The 27,192-nt window shown below is 45.9% G+C and overlaps 1 protein-coding gene and 1 pseudogene across 4 annotated transcripts in view; one reads left to right on the top strand and one right to left on the bottom strand.

Moving 5' to 3' along the window:
• The window catches only part of SNX29 (sorting nexin 29), a 569,005-nt gene that overhangs the window by 446,816 nt on the left and 94,997 nt on the right, over positions 1 to 27,192 (bottom strand). The gene's annotated exons all lie outside the window — the stretch shown is intronic.
• On the top strand, positions 3,878 to 10,344 carry LOC119053568 (FUN14 domain-containing protein 1-like; annotated as a pseudogene).

A 27,192-nucleotide genomic window follows, 5' to 3' on the forward strand; every position in this document is an offset into this window, starting at 1 on the left:
CCACTACGTTCAGAATTTGTGGCTAAAGGAGTCAGAGAACTGCACTGGAGAGGGCGTTTATGTGAGGAGAGGCGCTATGGAAACCCACCTAGGCCATGGCATTCCCTCCCCCGCTCAACACACGCCTCCCACAGACACCCAGCACACGTGCACCTGCACACAGGAGGCACTAAATCAAGGGCCACTGAACACTGAGCTGCAGGCTCTCACCTAATGTTGCAGGACCACACGACACCAAGTCACTGGCCCTTCCTCAACCATCCCAAGTTCACTACTAGATACACACCCCCATTCAACAGATGTGCCTCTAGTTTCCTTGCTTCAGGGAGAAGAGGAGACATGGGTTTTGAGAAAGATCAGGGAGAAGGGTGGCATGATTAAATAAAACCCAGCTATCAATGAAGAGGACCGTGGATTTAACACTTGGCAGATCATCTAGTAGGTTCAGGAACCATTCTTTACATGCCTTATTTTATCAAATATTCCCAGCAAATCTATGAGGAGAGGTTATTGATCCCACTTTGCAGAAGAGAAAACAGAGCCCAGGAAAGTCGCCCACCAGTGACCACATATCTAAAACGGCCTGAAACCTAAATGCTTCTTCCCAAGTGAGGTGCTCTGTGTTGGAGGGGCTCAGACAAGTCTCTGACTTGTCATTTCCGTGTGGAACAGGTGCCCCCCCCCCAGTTCCCCACCCCAACTTCTCTGCCACTCGCTCACTGCCTCCAGGAAGGAGGGTAACCTGTCTCACTGAGGAGCCTGGGAGGGGGAACCGTGCATGCTCAGCTCGGCTCCTATGGGTTCTGTCTCTCAGGGCTCACCAACTGACCAGGCTCCAGGCCCCCAAGACCCGAGACCCCTGCAATGGGCTCAGTAGCTGTCCCGTGGGGTCTCCACCTGATTGGTGAACTCAGGCATGATGGTTTTGGCAAGCCTACCTGCCCACAGGTTCAAACCTCTGTCTTCCAGTCAGCTTGTATTGATAGCAAAGCTACCATTTTGATCCATGTCTCTCTGTCTGGAGGAAGTAACAACTAAGGACAAACAAGCTCTAGCCAGGCCGAGAGGAGGAAAGGAGAGGGTGTGCCAGGAAGAAGGACTAGCCAGTCTGTGTGAGACCCAGAGTCACTCAGTGCCACTGCAATGCAGTGCAACAACCTGGCAAAGGGCACAGGGAGGGCGAATGCAAGTGCCAGTGCGCTGTGGGTCTGACCCCTATTCATTCCGGCAGCTGTGGTCTTCCAGATGCTGAGCCCCAACAGTTAGAGGGAGGGGCTGTGGGGAACAAAAATGAGAGTAGAGAAACTCTTTACTGCGTCCCATTAATATTTTTTGAGTCTTTCCATGTAAATGCATTAATATACAAGACGAAGACTCTATAGTAATCTTTAAAGTTAATATTAAGACCCAGGGGAGGAGGAGAAGGAGTTGAGGTGGGGGAGGGGCAACAGAAGTCCAAGGAGGAAGAGAAAGAGAAAGAACTGGGCTAGAACTGACACATACTAAGCACCCCCTACATCTAACAATCCGGCCCTCTGTACCAAGTGTGTGCAGCACTTCAGAGGCGGGTATTATTCACCTCCTTTCAGAAACAAGGAAACTGGAAACAAAGCAGAAAGCAGGGCACACAATACGAGCCCATGTGTCAGGCTGCAGGAACAGGGGTGTTCTCCCGTTCTCCCAGCGTCACTGCTCCCTCCCCTTTAATAACACATCACAGGGTGGCCAACCCGGTTCAGTTCCACCGAATGCCCAACCCAGCCAGGCTCCCGGACCCCTGAATGCAAACCTAGTAACTGCCCCCGCTGCAGCGCTACAAACAATGCTGCCCCAGCTCTTCCGCTGGTACATTTCAAACAAAGCTGACATTTCAAACAAATCTGAGTGGTGCCTCATCCCCTGAGCGAGAAGCCTGTTTTGGATCAGCTCTGAATTGCAGAAACTGTTACATAAGCTGTGCCAGCCCGAGAGCAGTGGGGAGGGAGAGAGGTGGAGAAAGAGAGAGACACGGAAAGCCAGACGCTACTAGAAAGCTCAAGACCAAAGGTGACCGAAAGTCAACCCTAGCTTAGAGGTTAATAAGCACCCTCACCTAAACATTTGGAAGCAAATTAGCCGTCAGAGTTTTTAAGGGGGGCTCAGTAAAAATATAAATGCCTCGAGTAGAAGGATAAAATTACAAAAAGGAAAAACAATCATGTTCAGCTACAAAAAACAAAACCCAAAAGCACAGACATGATGCTGAGACCCGGAAGCCCACGCAGCCCCACCCATGGATGACCAGTCCAGGGAAAGCTTTGAGCAGTGGCAGGCAGTGCTACCAGAGTAAAGCAGGAAGTCACTCTGAAAGAGTTTCTCATGGAAATGCCCTGGGAACCAGGCCAGGCCCAGGTCTCCAGGCCAGGCTTCACACAGCCTTCCCGGGCCTTACCCGCCCCACTGCCTCCCAGCTCTGCCCACTCACCTGCCACCAGCTGCATGATGCTAAGCCAGTCACTTCACCACTGGGAGTTCACTCTGCCCAAGGTGACAGCAGCACCTACCTTATGGGATTGATGTAAAGAGCAAGTTGACGTGGCAAGAGGGCAGAGGACTTCGCAATAGCATCACCATCGGTTCCTGGAGTGCTTTTAGATAGTGAGAAAAGCCCCACCCCGCAACCGGCCGGGAGTCCAAGTGTTGGTCTTCCACGGGACCTTTGCACACAGCTGCCCCTCTCCAGGCAGTGTCCTCCTTTCCTTGTCCAGCACCCCCTCTCTGTGAAGGCTTCCTTAAATTCAAGGCACCCACCCCTTAGCCCTTCCTCCCACACTCCCTCTGCATAGCCCCCATCCTAGTACATCCCACCCCCTTGACTCTCCTCAGTTTCACCCTCCCGCCTAGGCACAGGCAGCAAGAAAAAAGCCTCTACGTGAATTACAGTCAGCCCAAACATCGGGTTAGAGCACCCTGTTCAGCCCAAACATCGGGTTAGAGCACCCTGTTCAGCCCAAACATCGGGTTAGAGCACCCTGTTCAGTCCAAACATCAGGTTAGAGCGCCCTGTGGCTCCAGGTAAGGAGTGAAGCTAAATTATATGATCTAAACCCCTAGTTGGGATATCCCGCTTCAGGGAAATCATACAAGGTGAGGGTGGGGGTAGACCACTGTAGAAACCACAATACCCAGAAGCAGCAGAGAATATATCATTCTCTCATGACCCAGTCGCCTTCCTTTTTCCCCATCCAAACGTTGTTTGTTTCTGCATTTGATCACAGTGCTGTTTATTTCCACTCGATCTCGCACTCCTTGTGGGCGGGTCTGCATAGCGAGAGTGCACCGGCATGAGCACCTTATGCAGGGTGGGACAAACGTAGGTTTACAGTTGCTCATGTGGAAGATAATAGAATAATCTAAAATAATACAACGACAAACTGTGTTTCACACACTCACAACTGTAAACCTACGTTTGTCCCACCCTGTCTGTATGTATTACCTCACTGAGTCCTAACAATCTATCACGCTGGCTCTTATAACTGTACTCTAATGATATGGAAACTGAGGCAACAGAGCTTCTGAGCAGCGGAGCTGGATTTCCTCACCTTTGTCTCACCAGCAGCTAAAACAGTACTAGGCATGTGGCAGATGCTCAGTGAATGTTTCTGGACTGAATTAAAAAAGCAATAAAAAAGTGAGACATCCAAATTCCATCTGGAATGTTCCAGTTACCAAGACAGTCACTGAAGGTCTGGCAAATAAAACCCAGTGGTGATGAGATAAGTAGTAAGCACCACCCCAGGGAGTACCTGACTAAGTGCAGTGTTTCACTGAGACAGGATAGTAAGAAGCCGGGGAAACTCCTTGGCGAGTAGGATAGGGAAACAGACAGCTGAACACAATGGCTGAGGAATGTAATGAGGCCGAGGAATTTACAGCCAGGTGCAGATGGTCATCAGGACAGAAGCCCAAATGCCTGACAGGGGGCAAAACTGGGAAAATAAGGACCTTGCCCCCAGGGTAAGTTCTCTCCTGGCTTCTCCTCCCTGGAGAGGACATCCAGGCCTCAGTTGTATTTCAGCTCCAGGCCCAGAAAAGCAGCAAGACCAGGTAGGCAATGGCCAGAACCAACTGCAATAACTGAAGACCCCCTGCCCTGGGACTGACCAGTGGAGACCATGGCCCTGAAAGGGCACACCTGGAGAACTGATGCATTCTGCTGAAAGCTTGCCCCAAGATTTCGGGCTCTAAGACAGAGTTAAAAGCCCCAAGACAAAGAACCCATAATGGCTCTCCCTCTGGGGAGCAGCCCATACCCGTTCCTCTCCCTTCTTCCCCCACTTCTACTCTCGAAGGCAATGAGCAGCTGGCAGCTTGTCCCAGGCTGATCCCCAAACCTGTCCCTAAAGCCCCCCTTTCTCTGACTTGCCAGTGAGCTCAGGCAGCCCAGCCTAGGGCTCTCCTGTTGCTTCTATGCTAAGCCCTTGTTTCACTGTCCCCAGCTTTAATAAATGTATCTCATAGTCACCTGGACTCGTGCTGTGAAATCTTTCCTACAGGAAGTCAAGAACCCACATGCTACAGCGGGCCCTAGGCAGACCCACTCAGGGACAGGCCCCTGTCCAGTAACAGTAAGTCTCACCTTTAAAGAAACTTGCCAACTTGAGGACTTATGTTGGCTGCTTTGATTCGGTTCACTTCTTTCTGTTAAGGGGCAGGGCTCAGGGCCACGGGAGTAAGGCCGCTGCCCTACCATCTCCTCCGAAAATGGCATCACCGAACCCTCAGCCAGGCCTGGCCAGCTGCTGGGCCGTGCCATCCCCCTCTCCATCGTTACTACAGTGCTCTCCAAGCTGCCCAATGTTTGGAATTGTGTTGCCAGGCAACAAGCCAGACCTCCTCCCTGGTATTGAGAATCCCTTCCAATAATAGCTAGAAATAAAAAGCACCTGCTCAACAAGACCTATTGACAATTAAGGATGTTTTTTCTGGCCCTCTCTGCCCTGGCTCAAGATCCAAAGTGAGGCAAAAATCAAAAGAAAACAATCTGCCTGATTATCTGGACTCACTGCTCTCCACTACCCGTCACTCTCTAACCCCACCACTCCCCACACCCAAAAAAGGAAAAAGAAGGTAATGATAAGATTTCAAATGCTGAATAAGTCCATGGGCAATCAATTATAGCTCATGAAAAGCAATGACAAAGGAGAAATATTTTCTAATTAACTGTATATTTCTTTTCGAAAGAAGACCAGACACCTATGTCTCCCCTTCAAAGCTATGGCAATGTATGACTATAATTACACTAATGGAAAATAGAATGTTCAGTACAGGACTGATGTGTTTCACCTAGAAAAGACCATTGCTCCCTCCCACCACCACCACCCCATCTCACTGTTAAAATAGGGCAGCAGCTCTGGACATCAAAAATTAACATAGCAAAATCCCACAGCTGCGAAAGCAAAGCAAAGAAAGGGCCAGAGCGCCCCCTGGTGGTCTCAATGCCACTCTTCCTGCAATCAGTAGACACAGGCTGAGCCACTTGCCTGCAACTTTCAGCTCCGAAATAATCAAACAAAGAAATTAATTCAAGAGTAGAAACTCACTTTCTAAAGAGGAGATAAAGGAATGTGAGGCTTACATGAATACCAATAAATATCAACTATAGGAATTTTCAACCGATTCCAGAAAAAACAGCACCAATGTGCTCACATGTTGAATATGGATGTTTCTGTGGCTATCAGATGATCACATATTCTGATACATTCTATGAGTGTTTATCCTTATGCACCTACAGGCCCTCGCAAATCATTTTCATTGCAGGGGTGGTAGAACTGAACAGCCCCCCGATACACACACAAGGACAAAAGCTTCCTGGGATCTGTCATTTCACTTAGGATTGTTTTCCCCCTAAGTTTCATTCCCTAAGCCATGCAGGAGGCAGGAGGTAATTTTAAAAAAGTGTCTGAAACCAAACATGGTTCCTGGAATATAACCCCACTGCCTCCCTCTCTCATTCAGGGTTTCTCATTCTCAGCACTAGTGATGTCTGGGGCTGGTTCTCCACTGTGGGGCTGTCCCATGAGTTGTAGGAAGTTTTGTAGCATCCCTGGTATCAGCCATCAGATGCCAGTAGGTAGTAGGCACAATTATCACCAGCTGAGTGCCTAAAGTATTATCTTAGATTGCTCTAAGGTCTGGAATCCTTTCAGTGGAGCGATGAAAGCAAAAGACCTTCTTCCTAGGAAAATCCACATATTAGCACAAACACACAAGCATAATTCCTCATACTTGAGAGGAGCTTCTGAAGTCTCTGGATCTATGGGCCTCCGATGAAGCACCCAGACAATACATTCTAGGCTCTGTGCTAAACACTTCCTATATCTCATAAGACATCTGCAAGCAGGCAACATTACCTCCATTTCATGGATTGGGAAACTCAGTTCAGAAGAGTTAAGGCATTTGCCCAAGGTAACACAGCTCTTGAATGGCATGCCTGACCCCAATGTCCTTTCCGCCCCAAAAGGCTGCCTTCTTAACCAGATTCGTCCATGACTACCCACACCAAGGTCGTGCAAAAAGAATGCGTAAAGTACAAAAAAGATTTACATGTTAATCTTATAGCAGTGCTGAAGATAGAACATGGTAATGATAATATATGGCTGTCCAGACACCAAAAACTAAAATCTGAAGACATTTGCCTTTCACAAAGAAGGCTAATTCACCTTACCAACTCCAGTAAGACACTGTCTTCTCAAAGCAGGTCACAGGAGTCCAGGCTCTCACACAAATACTATCCCATCCCTCTCCAACCAACTGTGCTTCCTACACAAGCCAACACCTGGCCTAGAGTAGAAAAAGTTATGGGCCAACTGTCAAAACCAGTGTGTTTATGGATACTAGCTCACCTAGCCAAAGGTCAAAGTCAACTCAACAGTCAACACATCTGCAAAGGAGAGTCCACAAGGGGAAAACAAAGATGCCTGCCTTTGACATCAGAACAAAACTAACAAGACCAAGAAGACACTAGAGACATTCAAATTTCAACAACTTGGCTCTGTAATTATTGCAAAGGAGAACGTGGGTATCACAACTTACTTCCCAGAACAGATGGTCAGAATCACAAGCAATCCTTAAAAACAACTTCTTCTACTTTACAGTTAGGGAAACTGAGGCACAGAGAGGTCAAGGTGCCCATTGCCATCAGAGCCGGAATCAGAAACGAGTTTTCCTGATTCCCAAGCTAATGCTTCTTCTACTACAACCATCTGCCTCCTCCCTGATGAAACAAGAGAAAGGGGTAAATTCACTCACTCACTCACTCACTCACTCCCTCCCTCATACCAGGCTTTTACTGACCAAGCCCAAGATGCAATGGAAATTAAAACAGATGTGAACTTCCAGTCAAAATGGCAGACAGGAAAATGCATTACTCAAGTCCCCCAACTACCACGTCAAGACAACTACTAAACAACCATCACTCAGGGCTGCCTGAAATCTGGATGAACAGAAGTCCTGTAATTAAGAATACCATATAAAGAAGCCACAACGTAACTGGTAGAAGGGAAAGGGAAACGAATGGACTGGTCCCATACCCACATGTGGCAGTTAAAAATCAGAAGAAATATCTCACCTGTAAAGATCCCCCTTGAGAAGCACAGGTCCCAGGCCCACACCAGACACCCCCAGCCCAGCATGTCAATGCCAGGAAGAGAAGTCCCATAACGTCTCGTTGTAAAATCCAGTGGAAATTGTGCTTGAGTTGAATGAGCCTGAAGGCTACTGTAGTTCGAGGCATTCCTCTTAAAGGGCCCACGCGTGGACTCACTCTGAGTACCAGTGCTGGTATAGCCACTGGTGCAGGGACATAGGGGGAAGAACTGAATAGTCTGGCTCCTTGGCAAGGACTAGAGGGCAGCTTTCACCCAGACAGAAGTGCTGGCTAAAGCCATTGCTCCTTTGCTAAGCCCTCCCCAGCCCACAAAAGTGCCCAGCAGGCAGCACCATATCTGAGTCTCCATCAGCCTGGCTCACACTGTTGGCCTGGCCCTGGTATTCCCTGAGACCTTGCCCCACCCCACCTGCAAACCCACCCCAAGCCCTTTCCAGTGGCTTTTCCATACCATTGGCCAGTCTTGGCTTATGCTGCAGACTTTCCTAAACTCTGTCAAAGGTCCACAAACCCCATAGAAGCAGCATCTAGCTTGGTGTGTCCCATACCTCTTGCTAAGTGGCCACAGGCCTGGCACCAGCAGAAGTCCTCCTTGGTTCACAGCTGGGCCTCTCCCAGACTCCTCCAAACCCAGCATAAGTGGCAGTCATCTGCAGATAACTTTGTAGTTCATGCAAGGAGGCCCTGGGCACAGGCAGCAGCTGATCCTGCCACACACCTACCAGGAGGCCCCAGGGCCAGCACACCTGGAAGATAGCTTTGGACCACTCAGAAGCACCACCTCCACAAACAACACATTCAAGGGGCAGACTCAGTAGGCACCAGAGCCCTGCTAAATAAAGTGAGTTCTGCTCTGTGGGGTCAGTCCTGCATAGCTGTGGTCACAGCTATTCCTTGCAGCTGATTGGCCCTGGGGGTTAAATCCCTTCCATTAAAACATGCCAACTGCAATCAAGACTAAACTACAACAGAAGGATGTACACAGACCACACAGGGATGGGGGAGCACCTTTAGTGCCCAATTCCTATGACCAAGGAGGCTGTGCCACTGGACTCTGCAGGACACCTACTAGATTAGGCCACGCTACCAAAACTGGGAGATGTGGCAGCTCTACCTAATACACAGAAACAAACACAGGGAGGTGGCCAAAATGAGGAGACAAAGAAATATGGCCCAAATGAAAGAGTAGATCAAAACTCCAGAAAAAGAACAAAACAAAACGCAGACAACCAAGCTACCAGATGCAAAACAATGGTTATAAGGATGCTCAATGAACTTAGGAGAAGAGTAGATGAACTTAGTGAGAACTTCAACAAAGAGAAAGAAAACATAAAAATGGAAATGGGAAACATCCAGTCAGAAATGAATAATACAACAGCTGAAATGAGCAACACATTACAGGAAATCCACAGTGGAATAGATGAATTGGAGGATCAAATCAGCAGTTTGGAAGATAATGAAGCAGAAAACACCCAATTAGAACACCCAAAAGAAAAAAGAATCCAAAAAAGTAAGACAAGTTTAAGGGGCCTCTGGGACAACTTCAAGAATACTAACATTTGCATCATGAAAGGAGAAGAGAGAGAGCAAGGAACTGAAAATCTATTTGAAAACATAATGATGGAAAACTTCCCTAACCTGGTGAAAGAAATAGACATACAAGTCTAGGGAGCCCAGAGAGTTCCAAACAAGATGAACCTGAAGAGGCCAAAACCAAGACACACTGTAATTAAAATGCCAAAGGTTAAAGACAAAGTATTTTAAAAGCAACAAGAGAAAAGCAGTTAGTTATTTACAAAGAAGATCCTATAAGATTGTCAGCTGATTTCTCAATAGGAACTTTGTATGTCAGAAAGGATTGGCACAAAATATTTAAGAGATGAGAAGCAAGGAGCAACACAAGATTGTTCTACCCAGTAAGGCTATCATTTAGAATTGAAAGACAAATTAAAAGCTTCACAGACCAGAAAAAGCTAAAGGAGTTCACCATCAAACTGGTATTATAAGAAATGATAAAGAGTCTTTTTTAAGAAGGAAAAAAGATTAAAAATATGTATAATAAAATGGCAAAAAATATATATCTATCAATAATAACTTTACATGCAAATGGATTAAGTGCCCCAATCAAAAGACACAAGGTGGCTGAGTAGATAAGAAAATAAGACCCTTATATATTCTGTCTACAAAAGACTCACTTCAGGGGACAGACCACCTCCATACAGAGCACCAGCAGTATCACAGCAACCCAAACCCCTTCCCCAAGAATATGAAAGTAATGACTCTTATGAAGTGTTGGATTTAACTGAGTATGCAAGAAGACACCACAGACGGAATCATTTTTTGGCTACAGTTCTACACCTACGGCAGAATAATACTCCGTAGCCAACCACACTGTAATGGGTGGAGTTGGCTGGTGTGCAGGATTTTTGTTTCAGAAAGTTGGAAAACCTGCAGCAACTGCAGTAGGTGGTCACTTTCTTCTCCTTCAGATGGCTGGCCACTGTGGCTATGTGCAGCCTGACTGGAAGAAAGTTGAAGAAGGTGTAAACAAAGCAAAGAGACCAGTTAAGAAATCAGCAAATACGACAGCATCTGAAATCAACAACACATTTGAGGAGGCAACAAAATCTGTCAAAGAGAACACTGTGATATCCAGTGGATTTGCGGGAGGCTTTCTGCTGGGCCTTGCATCTTAAGGACATGAGTGTCATACCACAGCAGAGTCACCTGAGAGAAAAAAGTGGTAGCATCAGGTAGTCTCTCAACATTACGCCAGACTCTTTGGGGAGACAAGAAACAACTAACTGGACAACAGCAAACTCACAACTCACAAACTGCCATCTTAAGTTTCGCAAATTGGTATCTGCTGTAAAACAACCTATATGACGTGTACAATGGTACTCCTGTGCAAAACATAGCTTTCATTTATTTAAATACTGTGCTTTATAATACAATGCCAATAAATAAAAATTTGTATTATAGCTGCAACATTAGGGTTGACTTTTTTTAAAGATATGTTTGTAATTGTCGAAGAATTTAAATATAGTAGAATTATTAAAGATATTAAACAGATTTAAAACCAATTTAGGTTGTTTTTTCTTATAAGTCTTACTTTGCTTATATAATAACTGTAGTAAACAATTTCAAGGAAGGCCCTCCTAAGGAAATGTTACATGTTTAAAGCTTTTTTTCCCTTTCTTTGAGGTCTGTAGCTATAAAAATATCTTTTTTCATATATGCTTCTAATATTTTTATTAATTTATTTATCCTGGCAGCCTAGGCAGAACTAATTGTTTTGAAGGTAAATATAGTTTGGTTCACACATTTATTATATTAACTCTTAGTGAACCCCCTTTCTTGGGTCTAAAAGTCCTAATTATTAATTTGGCCTCTTCACAAAGTGGTAAAAATTACCTTAAAATACGCAGTGGTAGAGTATGAATTTACCGTCTAAAGAACCATGATTCTCTATAATTATGAAATGGCAGCTTAAAGAAAATTGTCTCCTTAATCTAGTCTAAAATATAAATGCTAAGGCTTTCAAACTTTGGTAGCACTATATAGATTAAACATTTGGTCATTTGACTTGATTGTCAGGGCTGAGAACACACTCACTCCAAGGCTCCTTTGCCCAGAAAAGCTTCCTGTAATTTTTGTTCTGTCCACAGACTTCTAGATTGGAATTGGGAAAAACATCAGAACAACATGTGTAGGAGTCTTGAGGCTGGAAGACTGCAGATATATAGACTAGATCTTTCAGACAGCAAGTTCCCATAGCACACTATGTGTATTATAAAAATAAAGCATTTGAACTTTCAAGATTGGGTACAATCAGTGTGCTTTCATTATCACAAGACTCCTTAAAATTGAATGTGAAACTCTCAGTAAGGATGATGGCACAGGCAGACATGGCTCATCTCCTTGCACAACCATATCAAAACAGCAACTAAAATATACAACAGCCATCACTCAGAACTATCAGAAATCAAGTTGAATGGAAGTCTGACAACTACGAAATTAAAGAAACCACATCCATCCAGACTGGTGGGAGGGAAGCAGACATGGAATGGGCCAGTTCTTCACACACATGTGGTAAATAAAGATTCAGCAGGGGTATCTCAGGAGTAAGAAGTCCAAGCCCCATACTACCCCCACCAGGCCAGGGTCCCAGGGGCAGGAAGATAAGACCCTATAATTTATGGCTACAAAAACCAGTGGGGATTAAATTAGTGGAAGAAACTTTTGGAGCCCCAATCAGTTCCTCTTAAAGGAACTACACACAAACTCACCTATACAGACTTACTCCTTCAGCTCCAGCACTAGGGTAGCAGCTTGAAAGGCACCAGTAGCATAAAGGGAGAAACTGAAGTGTTTGGCATCAAGATGAGCAGAGGCCATTGTCCCATTTCTGAGCCCTCCCCGCAAAGAGTCAGCAAATTGTGCCATATCTGAGACTCCATCAACCTGGCTAACACTGCTTGACCCACCTTGCAGATTCCACCACACCAAAATTACCGGCCCACCCAAGCTGCTTTGCATATGAATGGCTGGTCTTGGCTCATGCTTCACAACTTCTTAACTCATTAAACAAGCAACATCTGGCCTCATTAGGCCCCAGGCCCAGCACTAGCAGCAGCCAGCATAGATTCACAGCATGGCTTTGCCTGGGAATCTCCAAGCCCAGCACAAGTAGCAGCTATCTCAGATTGCTTTATAGCCCAGGCAGGGTGGTCCTTGGCAAAACACAGGTGGGTGCTGACCTTTGCCTGTACCACCTAGAAAACCACAGAGACAGCACACCCAGTGAACAGCTACAGACCACATCAGAGCCCCACCACCCTGCTGATCCTTCATGAAGGATCAGCCAATCCTTGCAGCTGACTCACCTGGGGAAATCCCTCCTATTGATCTGCCAATAGCAACCAAGTCTCAACTACAAGAGCGAAGTGTACTCAGCCCACACAAAGGATGTACCTCAAGTACCCAGTTGGGTGATAGGGGAGGCTATGCCACTGGACCCTACAGGACACCTAATACATTAGGCCACACTACCAAGAAAGAGTCAAAGCAGATCTACCTAATGCATAGAAACAGACACAGGGAGGCTGCCAAAATGAGCAGAAAGAAACACGACCCCAATGAAAGAACAGATCAAAACTCCAGAAAAAGAATAAATAAACAGAGATGAGCAATCTATCAGATGCAAAGTTCAAAACACTGTTTATAAGGATGCTCAAGGAACTTACGAAAGAATTCAACAGCATAAGAAAAATCCAGTCAGAAATGACATGTATACTAATTGACATAAAGAACAATTTACAGGGAAACAACAGTAAAGTGAATGAAGCTGAGAATGAAATTAATAATATGGAACATAAGGAAGCAAAAAACAACCATTCAGAAAAACAAGAAGAAAAAAGAATACAAAAAAATGAGGATAGTGTAAGCAGCCTTTGGGACAACTTCAAGTGTTCTAACATTTGCATCATAAGGTTGCCAAAAGGAGAAGAGAAAGAGCAAGAAATTGTAAATCTCTTTGAAAATATAATGAAAGAAAACTTCCCTAATTTGGTCCCTAATAGACATGCAAGTTCAGGAAGCACAGAGTCCCAGACAAGATGGATGCAAAGAGGCCCACTCCAAGACACATCATAATTAAAATACCAAAGGTTAAAGATAAACAGAGATTCTTACAAGCAGCAAGAGAAAAGCAGTTACCTACAGGGGAGTTCCATAAGATTGTCAGGTGATTTCTCAAAAGAAATTTTGTAGGCTAGAAGGGATTGGCAAGAAATATTCAAAGTCATGAAAAGCAGGGACCTATAAGTAAGATAGCTCTACCCAGCGAAGATATCATTTAGAATCAAAGGGCAGATAAAGAGCTCCCCAGAATAAGAAAAAAACTAAAGGAGTTCATCATCACCAAACCATTATGATATGAAATGTTAAAGGGACTTATTTAAGAAGAAGATTAAAACTATGAACAGTAAAATGGCAAAACATACAAATCTATCAACAATTGAATCTAAAAAACAAACTAAGCAAAAAAGAACGGAGACAGCATCATGGATACAGAGAACATTTTGTAGGCTGCCAGATGGGAGGGCAATGTAGGGAAATTGGGTGAGGAGGTGAGGGGATTAAGAAATACAAATAAGCAGTTACAAAATAGCCATGAGGATGTAAAGTACAGTATAGGAAATACAGTAGCCAAAGGACTTGTATGCATGGCCCATGGACATGAACGATGAAGGGGGAGTGCCTGAGGAAGTAGGGGTGCTGGGTAGAGGGGGTGCAAATGGAAAAAAATAGGACAACTGTAATAGCATAGTCAATAAAATATAATTAAAAATAGATCATTGAATGTGAAATTGTCATGTTCTTTTTTTACTTTCATTCATGCCTTAGCTACAATGCTAAATAAAACTCAGACTTTCTTAATGAAAAGAGACTCACTTTAAATCTAAAGACACACACAGACTTTCCGAAAGTAAAAGGACAGAAAAGATATTTCATGAGAAAGCAAATTTTTTAAAAGCTGGTTTAGCAATATTCATACCAGATAAAATAGACTTTAAAAGGCTATAACAAGAGACAATGAAGGACCCAGCAATTCCACTTCTTGATATTTATCTGAAAAAGCCCAAAACACTAAATCGCAAAGACCTGTACATCCATATGCTCGCTGCAACATTATTTACAATAGCCAAGATATAAAAGCAACCTAAGTGTCCATCAATAGACAAATGGATAAAGTGACATGACTCCTTTATAATCCACTATTCACTAAACAGCCACAGTGCTCTTGCAGTGTCAGCTCAGATCCTATTACTCTTCTGCTTTAAAAGCTTTAATGGACTTCCAGCCAAGATGATGGCATAAGTAGATACACCCTGCCTCCTCGCACAACCAAAAGAAGGACAACAACAAGTTTAAAAACAAAAAATAACCAGAACTGCCAGAAAATTGAACTGTAAGGAAGTCTAACAACCAAGGAATTAAAGAAGAAACATTTATCCAGACCATAAGGAGAGGTGGAGATGGGCAGCTGGACCAGAGAACACAGAGCAAGGTGGTGGCTGGAGGACTGGGCAGTCCCACATTTGCATGCAGATAAACAGGGAAGAACAACTGAGGAGAGTGACAAACCTCGAAACCCAGGGTCCCAGCGCGAGGAAATCAAGCCTCAAAATCTCAGACTGAAAAAACCTGTGGAGGTTAAGGCAGCAGGAGAAACTCCCAGTCTCACAGAACAGTTCATTGAAGAGACCCACAGGGTCCTAGAACCTACACAAACCCACCCACATGGGAATCAGCACCAGAAGGGCCCAGTTTGCTTGTAGGTAGCAGTGGAAGTAACTGAAAGCCAGCAGAGCTGAACAAGCAGCATTGTTCCCTCTTAGACCCCTCCCCCACAGACAGTGCCACAACTCGGTGACATGTTGCCCCACCCTGGCAAATACCTAAGACTCTGCCCCCTACTACATAACAGGTGCACAAGACAAAAAAAAAGGCCCAAATGAAAGAACAGATCAGAGCTCCAGAAAAAATACAACTAAGCGATGAAGAGATAGCCAACCTATCAGATACACAGTTCAAAACACTGGTAAACAGGATGCTCACAGAATTGGTTGCATACGGTTATGAAATAGAAGAAAAGGTGAAGGCTATGAAAAGTGAAAGGAAAATGTACAGGGAACCAACAGTGTTGAGAAGGAAACTGGGACTCAAACCAACAGTTTGGACCAGAAGGAAGAAATAAATGTTTAACCAGAACAGAATGAAAAAACAAGAATTTTTAAAAATGAGGAGAGGCTTGGGAACCTTCTGGACAATCTTAAATGTTTCAACATCCAAATCATAGGTGTGCCAGAAGGAGAAGAGGAAGAGCAAGAAATTGAAAACTTATTTGAAAAAAATCATGGAGGAGAACTTCCCCAATCTAGCAAAGGAAATAGGCTTCCAGGAAGTCCAGGAAGCTCAGAGAGTCCCAAAGAAGTTGGACCCAAGGAAGCACACACCAAGGCACATCATAATTACATTACCCAAGATTTAAAATAAGGAGAGACTCTTAAAAGCAGCAAGAGAAAAGGAAACAGTTACCTACAAAGGAGTGCCCATAAGACGATAGCTGATTTCTCATAAGAAACCTTACAGGCAAGAAGGGGCTGGAAAGAAGTATTCAAAGTCATGAAAGGCAAGGACCTACATCCAAGATTGCTCTATCCAGCAAAGCTGGATTTTAAAATGGAAGCACAAATAAAGTGCTTCCCAGATAATCTCAAGTTAAAGGAGTTTATCATCACCAAGCCTGGACTTATCTAAGAAAAAGAAGATAAAAAATATAAACAGTAAAATGACAACAAACTCTCAACTATTAACAACTGAACCTATAAAACAAAAACAAAACAAACTAAGCAAACAACTAGAACAGGAACAGAATCACAGAAATGAAGATCACACGGAAGATTATCAGTGGGGAATGGGAAGAGGGAATGGCAGAAAAGGTACAGGGAATAAGCATAAATGGTAGGTAGAAAGTAGACAGGGGGAGGTTAAGAATAGCACAGGAAATGGAGAAGCCAAAGAACTTACAAGTACAACCTATGGACCTGAACTAAGGTGGGGGAATGTGGGAGGGAGGGAATGTGCAGGGCAGAAGGGGATAAAGGGGTGAAAATGGGACAAATGTAATAGCATAATTAATGAAATGTATTAATAAAAAAGAAGTGGTACATGTATGCAATGGAATATGACTCAGCCATAAAAAAAATGAATGAAATCTTGCCATTTGTGACAACATAGACGGACCTAGGGGTATTTTGCTGAGTAAAATGTTAACAAAGAAAGACAAACACCATATAATTTCACCAATATGTGGAATCTAAAAAACAAAATAAAGAACAAGCAGAGCAGAAGCAGACTCACAGACACAGAAAACACCTTGATGACTGTCAGAGGGGAGGGAGGTTGGGGGGTGAAAAAAGGGAAGGGATTAGGCAGTACAAACTAGTTGTTGCAGAATCATCCCAGGGATGTGATGCGCAGCAGAGGGCATATACGCAGTAATATTGCCATACCTATCTGTGGTATCAGATGGGCACTAAATTCATCAGGGTGATCACTTTGTAAGTTATACACATGTCTAATCACTGGGTTGTACACCAATAGTATAATATTGTACATCAACTGCAACTAAAAGATAAAAAATTATTTGAAACAACAACAGATGTGAGCCTGCCCTCAGGGAACTCATTTTCAATGCATTCCTACAGAATGCTTTTTAAATTTTTGGTACTTGCTGGAACCCGAATAAATATTAGTTGACTCATGCATCCCTTCATTCCTTCAATTAACGTTTCCTGAGCAACAAATCCATGTCAGACAGAATTTTTCAGCACCAGGGACACAGCAGTGAACAGCAGGCAAAGTGCCTGTCCTCAAGGAGCTTACATTCCAGGAGGAGACACAGGAAAAAAAAAAAACAGTCATAAGGGCCTCAGAGGCCTGAAGTCAGCAGACAAGAAAACCTGAGTGGGCCATACGAGGGTGTGGGAGGCAAGCCCTTTCAGACAGGTGCTCAGAAAAGGAAAACCTCTTTGAAGAGGGACAATTTTTCAGACTGAAATACTTTCCTTTGAGGGTAGAACATCCCAGAAGCTGTGGGTTTCCAGGAACAGCAAGGAGAGAGAGAGAGAAGTGAATGCGCCCCCCCCCCACATCCTAGCCGTGGGGCCTCCACTGCAGCCTCTCTCAGCCTCTGTTTCTCTAACTCTAAACAAGGCCAACACTCCCACTTTGCAGAGATGATGTGAAAATTAAGTCATCATATAAACAAAGCCTGGTTCACAGTAGGCAAAATAAATGAGATGTCCACACCACTAATCTTTTCCAGGCACTCCTTGAAGGAAAATCCGGAACTGCCCCAAAAGCAGGTATGAACTTAGAGGTGGATCTGAAACGTGAAGACTGGCAGAGGTGATCTGAAAAGACCCAGGATGGAAATGTGAGAGACCAGACTCTAGAATTCTCAGGGTTTGAGCTCTGACTACAGCTTAGAACTTGAACCCTTGGGGCTACTGAATGGGCTGAAAAACTAATCTCCAAATAGTATATCCAAAAATTATTTCAGAAAAAAACTGGCCTCCCTGGAGTGATGCCACCATCTGACACCCAAAGACAGTGAGGGTGACACTGAACATTCACACTGAATCTCTCTCTGTCCGGGATCCTTGGCCTGGTCTTCGGCCTCCCCGGCGCAATGACCTGACTCTGAAGAACTAAGAGTGATGATGCTCACACCACCTTCCAACTACTTGATAAGGCTCCAATCTGTATAACGCCTGGTTCAGCACTCAAGTCTCCTGCCTTCATGGGTCAGTGCACTCAACGCTCAGAACGGCCCTGAGATGCCAGTGTATGTATCTTCATCTTACAAATAAGGAAACAGAGACCAGAGTTTGAAAATAAAGAAATGAAGGAGGGAGGGAGACCAAGCTAGGAAGTACTGGAGCTGGGGCCTCATCCTAGGAAGGTGGCTCCAGGCTCCAGATTGCCCCCAGGTAACCCCACTTCCTCTGCTCTCTCTTTGTAGCACTTGTCAACACATGGTACTTAGGGCACCAACTAGAGACTGTCAGGAGTCCCCACCCTGAGAGTCACAAGGGAAGCCTTCAAGAACCACTCATGCAAGGAAGGGCCAGCAGAAAGGGAGGAGAACTGAAGACCACACTATTGAACAGCTTGCCCTTCGCAAGAAGAAATGGGAAAAATCACATCATTCCTGCTTAAGACTACCCACTGCACTGCTACCCTCTGCCTGCTACCCACTGCACTCAGGATAAAGTCCAAAATCACCATTCTCTTCAGCACCCTTCCAGTAGGCTGTCCCCTCTCACCTCTGCCCAGCTGCATTTCTGCTATGGTCAAACGAACGACCAGAGGGCAAATAAAGGCAGGGCCCTCACCATTACCAAAAACTTAATACAAAGTACTTAGTATTGGAGGCTAGAAGGAAAGGTAGGCATGTCCCACCTGTTGACCCAGTAGTTCTGAGCCTGGTTCGATAAGGCTGCCAGGCATTCTGAAAAACAAGATAGTGCAAGATACGGGGAGCCTTTAAAAGTCCGTGTATCCCCTCCACTAGCTGGGAAAAGGAAAATCTTGAGACTGCATATTCATCCCAAGGCATGAAAGGGAAAAGGGGCGGGGTCTACAGTGTCCAAAGAGAAAAAAAAAAAAACATAACAAGTTTGGATAACTGCCTGCCTCCCATCACAAAATGGACAAATAGAGTCTGGAGCAAGATAAGGATTCAGGCTAACAGACCCCCACACATAACTGTGTTTGGGTAGTCACATTCCCCCAGAAAAGCTGGCACCACCTTTACCTGTCAATCAATATGTAACTCCCTCACCCTCATCCTGCCAACTATAAAAGTCCTCAGAACAAAGGACTCACTCTCTTGGCTCTCAGCCCTTTGCCACATGGGGGGCCCCTGGCCAACCAGCCTCTGGCTGGGGGCCTCTGGCCACCCTTGCTTTTGCTCTCTCATTAGAATTTGCCACTAATAAACTTTGCTTGCACACCAGTAGGCTTGCTGATCTGTAATTCTTTACTGTGTCGGCAAGAAGAACCAAGTTTCTGGGAGTTTCTCCTGCCAAAACTGGCCCAGTCCCCTCATTCCACAGGCCTCAACTCCACCGTCACCAAAAGAAACCCAGGTAGTTCACCTTAAAACAGCAGTCCCCCCACCCCCAACCCACCCACACTTTGTCTTTGTAGCAACTGTATAAATTTTCAAGGACAAGTTCATGTGACTGTTGACATCACTACTGTCTGTCATCCCCACTGACCTAGCAACTCCTCGGGGCAGGACTTTGACTGATGTTCACCAACATGCTGGCCAAAATTAGCACAGTGTCTGTCACACAGTAAACTCTGAGCATAAACGGGTTTTGAGTGGAAAAAAGATTTGGCAATAGTGAAAGAAAAAAATGGGAAAAATAAAATAAAAAGAAACAAAATATACCTTTTTCTTCAATAAGAAAAGCACTCCCCAAAAATTTGCTAAGAGGGTAGATGCTATGCTGGTGTCCTTATAAATCAATCAATCAATCAATCAATAGAGTGGGATAAAACTTTTGGAGGTGAGAGATATATTTATGGGATAGACTGTGGTGATGATTTCACAGGTATATGCTTATCTCCAAACCACCAGGTTATATACACTAAATATGTACAGCTTCTTGTAATGTAAATCATTCCTCAATCAAGTTAAAAAAAAAAACAGAAGAGCACTCCCCTGAGAATTCTAAATGTCATTTCTCTCCCTACCACTTACACCATGTGACCATGGACAATCCCCTAGAGCTTGGAGACAAGCCTTGGCATCCAAATCAGAGCTATGGAGAGTGAAGGCTGATGTCCCTTCTGAGTCTCGGGACAAGAAGGACCGTGTCTATGGCTATCAAAGAGCACAAGGCAACACCCACGCCCTCAAAGCACCCTTCAGACCTCGGAGGGACACCCCACATGTGGCACCCCCGTCTGGTGTGTGTAAGCAGTCAAAAACACCCTCCGTGCTTGCACCCCACCAATCCCACTTGCTGCAGCCCTTCTGCAGGTGCTTTCTCGGCCTACAAGACTTTCTGGCTAGACCGAACAGCGACATTGTTAGTCAGCTGCAGAGACCAAGCCAACAGCGTACAGCCTGGGACGTCCACGTCACAGCCTGTGTGGATGGCACCCACCCTTCCCAGACACAAGGCCCCAAGAGACTAACACACAACGACAGAACAGGACGTGCCATGTTCACAGCTCCAGAAAGGACCGTGGCCCCTGTGGCACTGGTACTGGGCGTTAGAGCCCGTCTGCCTGCTGGCTCGTCCTCCACAACGACATTTCGAAGGCAGTGGCAGAGCTGCTAGCTGTAGTCAGGCTACCAGGTCAGCCCACAGAAGGCAAAACCGCCCCTCCCCAACCGCATCGACATCAGGAGGAGGGAAGAGAGGGGACAGCTGGCTGTGGGGAGCACAGCCACAGAAGTCTGGCTGGACAAACTTCTGGAGCAAGGTAAGGATTCAGCTTCTGCCTCAGGGGCTTCCCCATCCGTACAAGGGGCCAGTGATGCCTGCACCTTGGTCAGTGTAAAGCCAGGATGACTTCAGAGAAGCATCTGGCAAACGCCTGTTGCCTTGCCGTTTGATGAGCGCTGATCAGTACCATAATTATTACTGGCCACCTAGAGCCCGCCTTACAGCACCCCCACATGAAGCACGTCTGTCTGTCAGTCTTCAGTGTTACTTACCCTGGCTCACTGCCACCTGCTGATCACGCAGACTAACGTACTCCCAGCCCAAAGTGGAGACATTTCGATACTCAAAAAGACTCCTTGCTCCGGGCTGGGGTCAGCCTCCATCGCAAGACTTCACATCGCTTCTCTCTTGCCCCCAAGCCCCACTGGCACCCTTTTGGACCCCAGACTGGGACCCACAGTACCATTTAACCCAAAACTCTGTTAAAACATTGTTGCCACAGATTAAGTTTAAAAGAATGCCAATAGTTAAACAGGACTGGAAAATGGAAAATTAAATTTTATCCATCATAAAATTTGGTTTCTGGCGTAAGTCAGTATGAACAGGAAGTGATAACAAGAGAAAGAGCTATTATTCGAAAATCGTTTCTGCAGGGTAAGTGGAGGCAGTCTGGCTTCCTCACCCAGGTGTCTGGGTAACTAAGGGAAGCAGTGTTCCCACAGCCACAAAGGGTCCTGATAACCAGTGTTCTCATAGCCTTGAGAACTGGGTCCGATAAATGTTCCCATAACACGAAGAGGGCTCGCAAACGCAGAATTATGTTATGTAATTTTCTGGCTTGAAGCCAGCTTTGTTTGCCTCTAGTTCGTCAGGCAGTGGGGACTTCCCGCTGGGTGCCAGGCTGGGGAGCAAGGGCCGTGACATGTGCCATGCAGGGACTTGCAGACAGACACACAGCTTGCAGCGTGCGTGGCTCACCACCTGTGAATAGAGGCATGTCAAGCATCCCCCGTGGCTCCATGTATTTTCTTCCCTCTCCCCAAATCTAGAGTGGACCTGCCAGGCCTTGACAGGCTGCAACACTGTTTCAGAAGGATTACAATGTGGTTTTTTTTTTAATTGTTGTAGAAGTACAATTGCCTCAATTCATCCCCCATCCACCCACCCCACATGTTCCTTGATGACCCTTCCCTCTTTTCCTCTTGTTATCCCCTCCCACTTCCCCTCTGGTTACTGTCATTTTGTTCTTTATTCTAATGTCACCAGTTAGATTTTGCTTGCTTATTTGTTTTGTTGATTAGGTTCCACTTATAGGTGAGATCATATGGTATTTGTCTTTCACTGCCTGGATTATTTCACTTAGCATAATGCTCTCCAGATTCATCCATGCTATTGCAGAGCAGCTCCTTCTTTCTCTCTGCAGAGTATTCCATTGTGTAAATGTACCATAGTTTTGTGATCCACTCATTCATGATGGGCACTTAGGCAGCTTACAATGTGTTTTTAAAGCCGCTTAGAGGCTAACAAAATGGATTTCTTGTACCTAATTTACTTCAAAAGTATACAACTTTCTTTGGCTTTGATATTAGGTAAACTTCTTTCTATTTGCCCAATAAAATTAAGATATTTTGGTCTCATAAAAAAAGAGACAAAGATTTTTGAGATAAAACAGAAAAAAAGAAAAAGACAGTTAAAAGGATTTGAATAATTTTAATCACCATTTACTATTTTATATAGATATAAAATGATGGCCTAAGGTAAAATTCTCTAAACCATCTATAATGAAAAACACACCAAGAGTTACAAACATTATGCATTCTAAGGAGGGGAAAGGTGGTGATGGGGAAAAGAAAATACTAGGGCTAGTTCCTGGACCATCTACCAGGTGGCAGGGTAATCTGGGACAGCTTGGTTGTCACCTGGGGCATTTCTGGGGTTAGTGGAAGGGGGTGAGATGGCAGGTAGAGAAGTGGCAACTTGCAAAGGCTGGTGGGCATGGATATGAAGTCCAGGTGCAGTGCTCCCCGCCTCCCTCACGCTCAGTGTGCTCAGGCTGCTGTGACAAAGCACTACAGCCCGGGTGGCTTATGAACAATAGAGATGCACTGCTCACAGTTCTGGATGCTGAAATCCAAGATCAGGGTGCCAGTGTGGTCAGGTGAGAGGTCTCTTCTGGGTCACAGACTCTTCACTGTGAGCCCTTTCACATGGTGAAAAGGGCAAAGGACATCCCTGGGGCCACTTTTATAGGGGCACTGATCTTATTCACAAGAGCTTCACCTTCATGACCTAGTCACAACTCAAAGGCCCCACCTCCTAATTCTATTTCATTGGGTATTCCAAAATATAAACTTTGGGAAGGGACACAAACATTCAGACTATAGCACTCAGGGCAAAAATCACCCCTGAAAATAAACAAGTTTGCTATTTTCATCCTAAAAACCTACTATCCTCACTCAGGGAACTTCCTTCACTTAAAGAAAAATACAACAGTAACAGGAAGTGCAGAGCTCTCAGACCGGGTACCCGCCCACCATGGTGCATGGATGCACACCTGGCTGGGTGACAGAGAAGCGTGTCCCCCTGGGCAATCTAGAAGGCTTTGGAGTCAGAAAATCTGGGTTCCTTACATACCTCACCACTCAATCTACCTAGGAATGCACCTGGCACATAGTAGGTGCTCAATAATTATTAGCCTAATGATAATATCCTAGCTGTGAGGTCTTAGATGAGTTACTTAACCTCACTAAGCCTCTGTTTCCTTATGCAAAAAGAATAATGTTGTCTGCACCTCAAAGGTTGCTGGGCTTAATAAGAAAATGTAAATGTAAACACTTAGGCACAACCTTTGGCACGCATAAACTCTGCCAAGACATATCATCACTTCACTAGGCTTCTGCACAATGTTACTGTTAGCCCGTCCTCCCCCCTCCTCCCCCCTCCTCCCCAGGCCACACAGCCCCGTGGGCAGCAGCAAAGAGCTCCAGTCCTAGTCCCTTCCCGCCCATTGTCACTTCGCTCCAAATCGGGCACGCCCAGCAGGACAACAAAAGGCCCCAACATAAAGGATGTAACCCAAACAATCCACACCAGGGAAACAAATGTCCAACAAGAGCACGGACAGAAGCAGTCCCTGAAGCAATGCAGTCACACAGCCACAAAGAGGCATTTTCCAGTTTTCAAAGTGGCAAAAATGCACTACAGGGTTGGCACCTAATGCTGTGCAGTGTGAAGAGACCAGCAGCTGTCACACTGCTGGCCACATGCTGACTCAGCACACGAAGTGGCTGCTTCACAAAGCCCGTAACAGCAGGCCCACCCTTTGGTCCGCTGGCCCCAAACCAGGAACTTACCCCAAAGAAACAAAGAGGCAGAAAACAATAATGGGCAATATTCTCCAAATGCACTTACTACGAGCCCTCTCCTTTCTTTACAATGAATAAAGAAACTCACTGCAAAAAATAAAGAAAACCTGGTGATCGCCCCCCCCAAAATTAATCCAGTGAACTGTAATAAATCAAGTGATAGAATATTATGCAGTCATTCAACCGGATGACCAGGAGATGAAGAACAAAAGGACGACGATGAAATAATGTTAAGAAAGCAGAATACAAATAAGCACATTGATAACAGCTAATAGGTATTAACTCTTGGCTCTAATCCAAACGCTCTTCTAAGAACAGCACAGTTAATCTTCACAATGACCACCCGAGATGGGTGTGCATCCCAACTTCTGTTAAGGCCAGGAAACCAGGCACTGAGAGGTTTAAGGCTACCCAGCTGGAACTTGAACCCGGGCAGGCAGCCTGGTTCCAGAGTGTGCCCTCCTGGCTCTGAGAGACCACTGTTCCCTCAAGCACCCGGCACGCTGCAAGTCGGACCAGGTACGGCTCTGCCACCCACAAGCCGGAGCTGCAGAAGTGGAAAGTACCTCTGAGGCAGGATTACGGGTGTTTTGGTGTGCTCGAACTGTCTTTGCTGCTTCACTAGATAATTAAGTTTTCATGTTGGCCTCCTTGCTTTCTGAAGTGCCAGCGGGCCTCGTGGGAAGGGAGCACTCGTGTGGGACTGGCCACACGGCCTTCTCCTGGGTGCTAAACGACGATGAGGACACATGCCCTAGAAGCCCAGGACAAAACCCTTCACCATTTCTGGGCCATCCCAGGGCGAAGGCTGCTTGGCAAAGGACTTGTCAGCTACCCCGAGCACCGAGGACTGAGCACACCCGCCCAAGCTGCAGGACAGTGCCCAGGCGGCCCCTACACGGATCACTAAATGAGGCAGGGAAGCCACTGGGCGGGGCGTGAGGGAAACGTTTACTGCTTTGGGTAGCGTGGAGTTGGGGTTCCCTTGCCAGGCTCTTCAGCATCTGTGAGAGTGGACCTTCCCTGGAATGGAGCCCTGCGTGTCACATGCTGGGACGTAATTCTCCATCCATATTTGGGTCGCTCTTGGACCCTGCTCCTGGGACTCCCTGTGTTATGGCTCAATCATATCCCTCCCAAATTCATATGTTGAAGTCCTAACCTTCAATGTGACTGTATCTAGAGGTAGGGCTTTAGAGGTAATTAAGGTTAAATGAGGTCACAGGGTAGGGCCCCAATCCCCAGGATTTCCGAGAGGAAGAGACACCAGGGACGCGTGTGCAGAGGAAGGCCAGGGACAGGGCTCTCACCAGACCCCAACCCTGCCAGCACCGCGGTCTTAGAGTTCCAGTCCCCAGAACTATGAGAAATAAATTTCTGTTTTTTAAGCCTCCTCATCTGTGGTGCTTTGTTATGGAAGCCGGAGCAAACTCACACACCCTACTTAGCCAGAGAGACACAGGAGGCGGGGGCAGGAAGGGAGCATGCACGTTAAAACGCCCCTCCACTCTGAGCTCCTAAGGACCCCGATTCCTCATCCCGAACACCCACAGGCGGGACAACCATGCTATCCTGTTTGGGCTCCCTGAAACCTACAGTCCCCGCAGAAAGCAAAGTCTCCCCCATGCACAAAATCGCATCCACAAACCACATTATACAAAATATCGAGTGTCAAAATATGGACACGGTGACATATGTCCTCAGAGATTTGATTGTAAACCCTAGATATGTCTCTACTTGCCAAAGACACAAAATAAAATGGGATTTACATTTTTAGAAAACTGTTTGAGTAAAAATAAGAAAACCCATTTACATCCCTGCCATCAGCACAACTCAAGTGTGTGCAGAGCAGCCTCCCTAGTGAAAACACACAAGCAGGGCCGGCCACTTGCTCAAAGACAGAAAAGGGCAGAGCAAGACCCACAGGCCGAGATCTCTGTAAACCCCAGAGAGCAGCTGACAAAGCAAACCACCGACCTGAGAGGGCGGGACCTCAGCTCAGGGAGCAGGAAAGCTACTGGGCAGCATAACGCTGGGTACCCGCTGGGCTGCATGAAGACGCCTGGACCCTGCACACACACCTAGAACATCTCAGATGCCCACAGAGCCTGGTATTCATGTCCCCAGTCTCAGGGTCACTGTCCTTTTCAAAAAGAAAATGGAAATAAGGCAAAAACCAGTGTTCTTCAGAGTGGCTGCACCTAGAGACAGAGTCAAGTCTCATCCCTCCACGCTGAGGTGCACCCACATAAAGAGAGGGCGCCCCAGGCACTGGAGAGACAGGCGTTAAATGACAGTGATCAGGGAAGATGCCTCCCTTCCCCTCTCCAATCCTCCTCATGACTTCGGGAAAGCTACCCGAGGTGGCACGAGGCCGGCCTCCACACCTTCCTAACGCTTCTCGCTCACCGGCCTCTCTTCTTAACAGTGGTCTCAGTCACAACCGCGGACAGGCAACGACATGGAGGCCACTTTGTAACACTGTTTCCTCCTCAGTGTCCTTCTTTCTACAGTTACCCACGACTTAAGTCAACTCACTGTGGCTCTCCAGTCACAGTAATCACATAAACTCTCCTTGTTAAATAAAGACTTCCAAGTTTTTTAAGCATGTGTTCAAAAAAATTACAGGGTAAGTTAAGTAGTACCATGGATAGAGAAAAAAAAAAGTAACTGAAATTTGAAGACCAGCAACCTCAAGGTTCTCCTGGCCTGGGTGCCCCACCCTAGGTGGTCCGAAAACATCTGCCCGGCTGAACTCCAGCCCAAGGACCACCCTGGAAAACGACACACTTCCACCAAACAGAGGGAGGCTGGTCGTTCCCACCACACCAGCCTCACAGTGCCTACTCATTCCCTCCTTCGCCCTTCAGTCAGAGAGCACTGGTTTTCTCCCAGACACCACTCTTCCTTCCTTGACACTGGAAACTCTCATTTGGAGGTGGGGGCGCCGTGCCTCCGGGGCCACAAGATGGCTGTGCCTGGCCATCCAGCTGGGACAGGGCGAGCACGAGCACCTTCTAGGAAGGGTCCTGACAGCTGGGAGGGAGGGTGTCGCCTTTTTCGTACCACGGACGGCTCTGCAGTCTGCTAAAGCACATGGGACTCATCTCAGGAAAAATGTTTCAAATTACAATACAAAAAA

This window comes from Artibeus jamaicensis, unplaced genomic scaffold, assembly GCF_021234435.1.
Source record: "Artibeus jamaicensis isolate MK-2021 breed Jamaican fruit bat unplaced genomic scaffold, CSHL_Jam_final contig_729, whole genome shotgun sequence".
Lineage (NCBI taxonomy): Eukaryota > Metazoa > Chordata > Mammalia > Chiroptera > Phyllostomidae > Artibeus > Artibeus jamaicensis.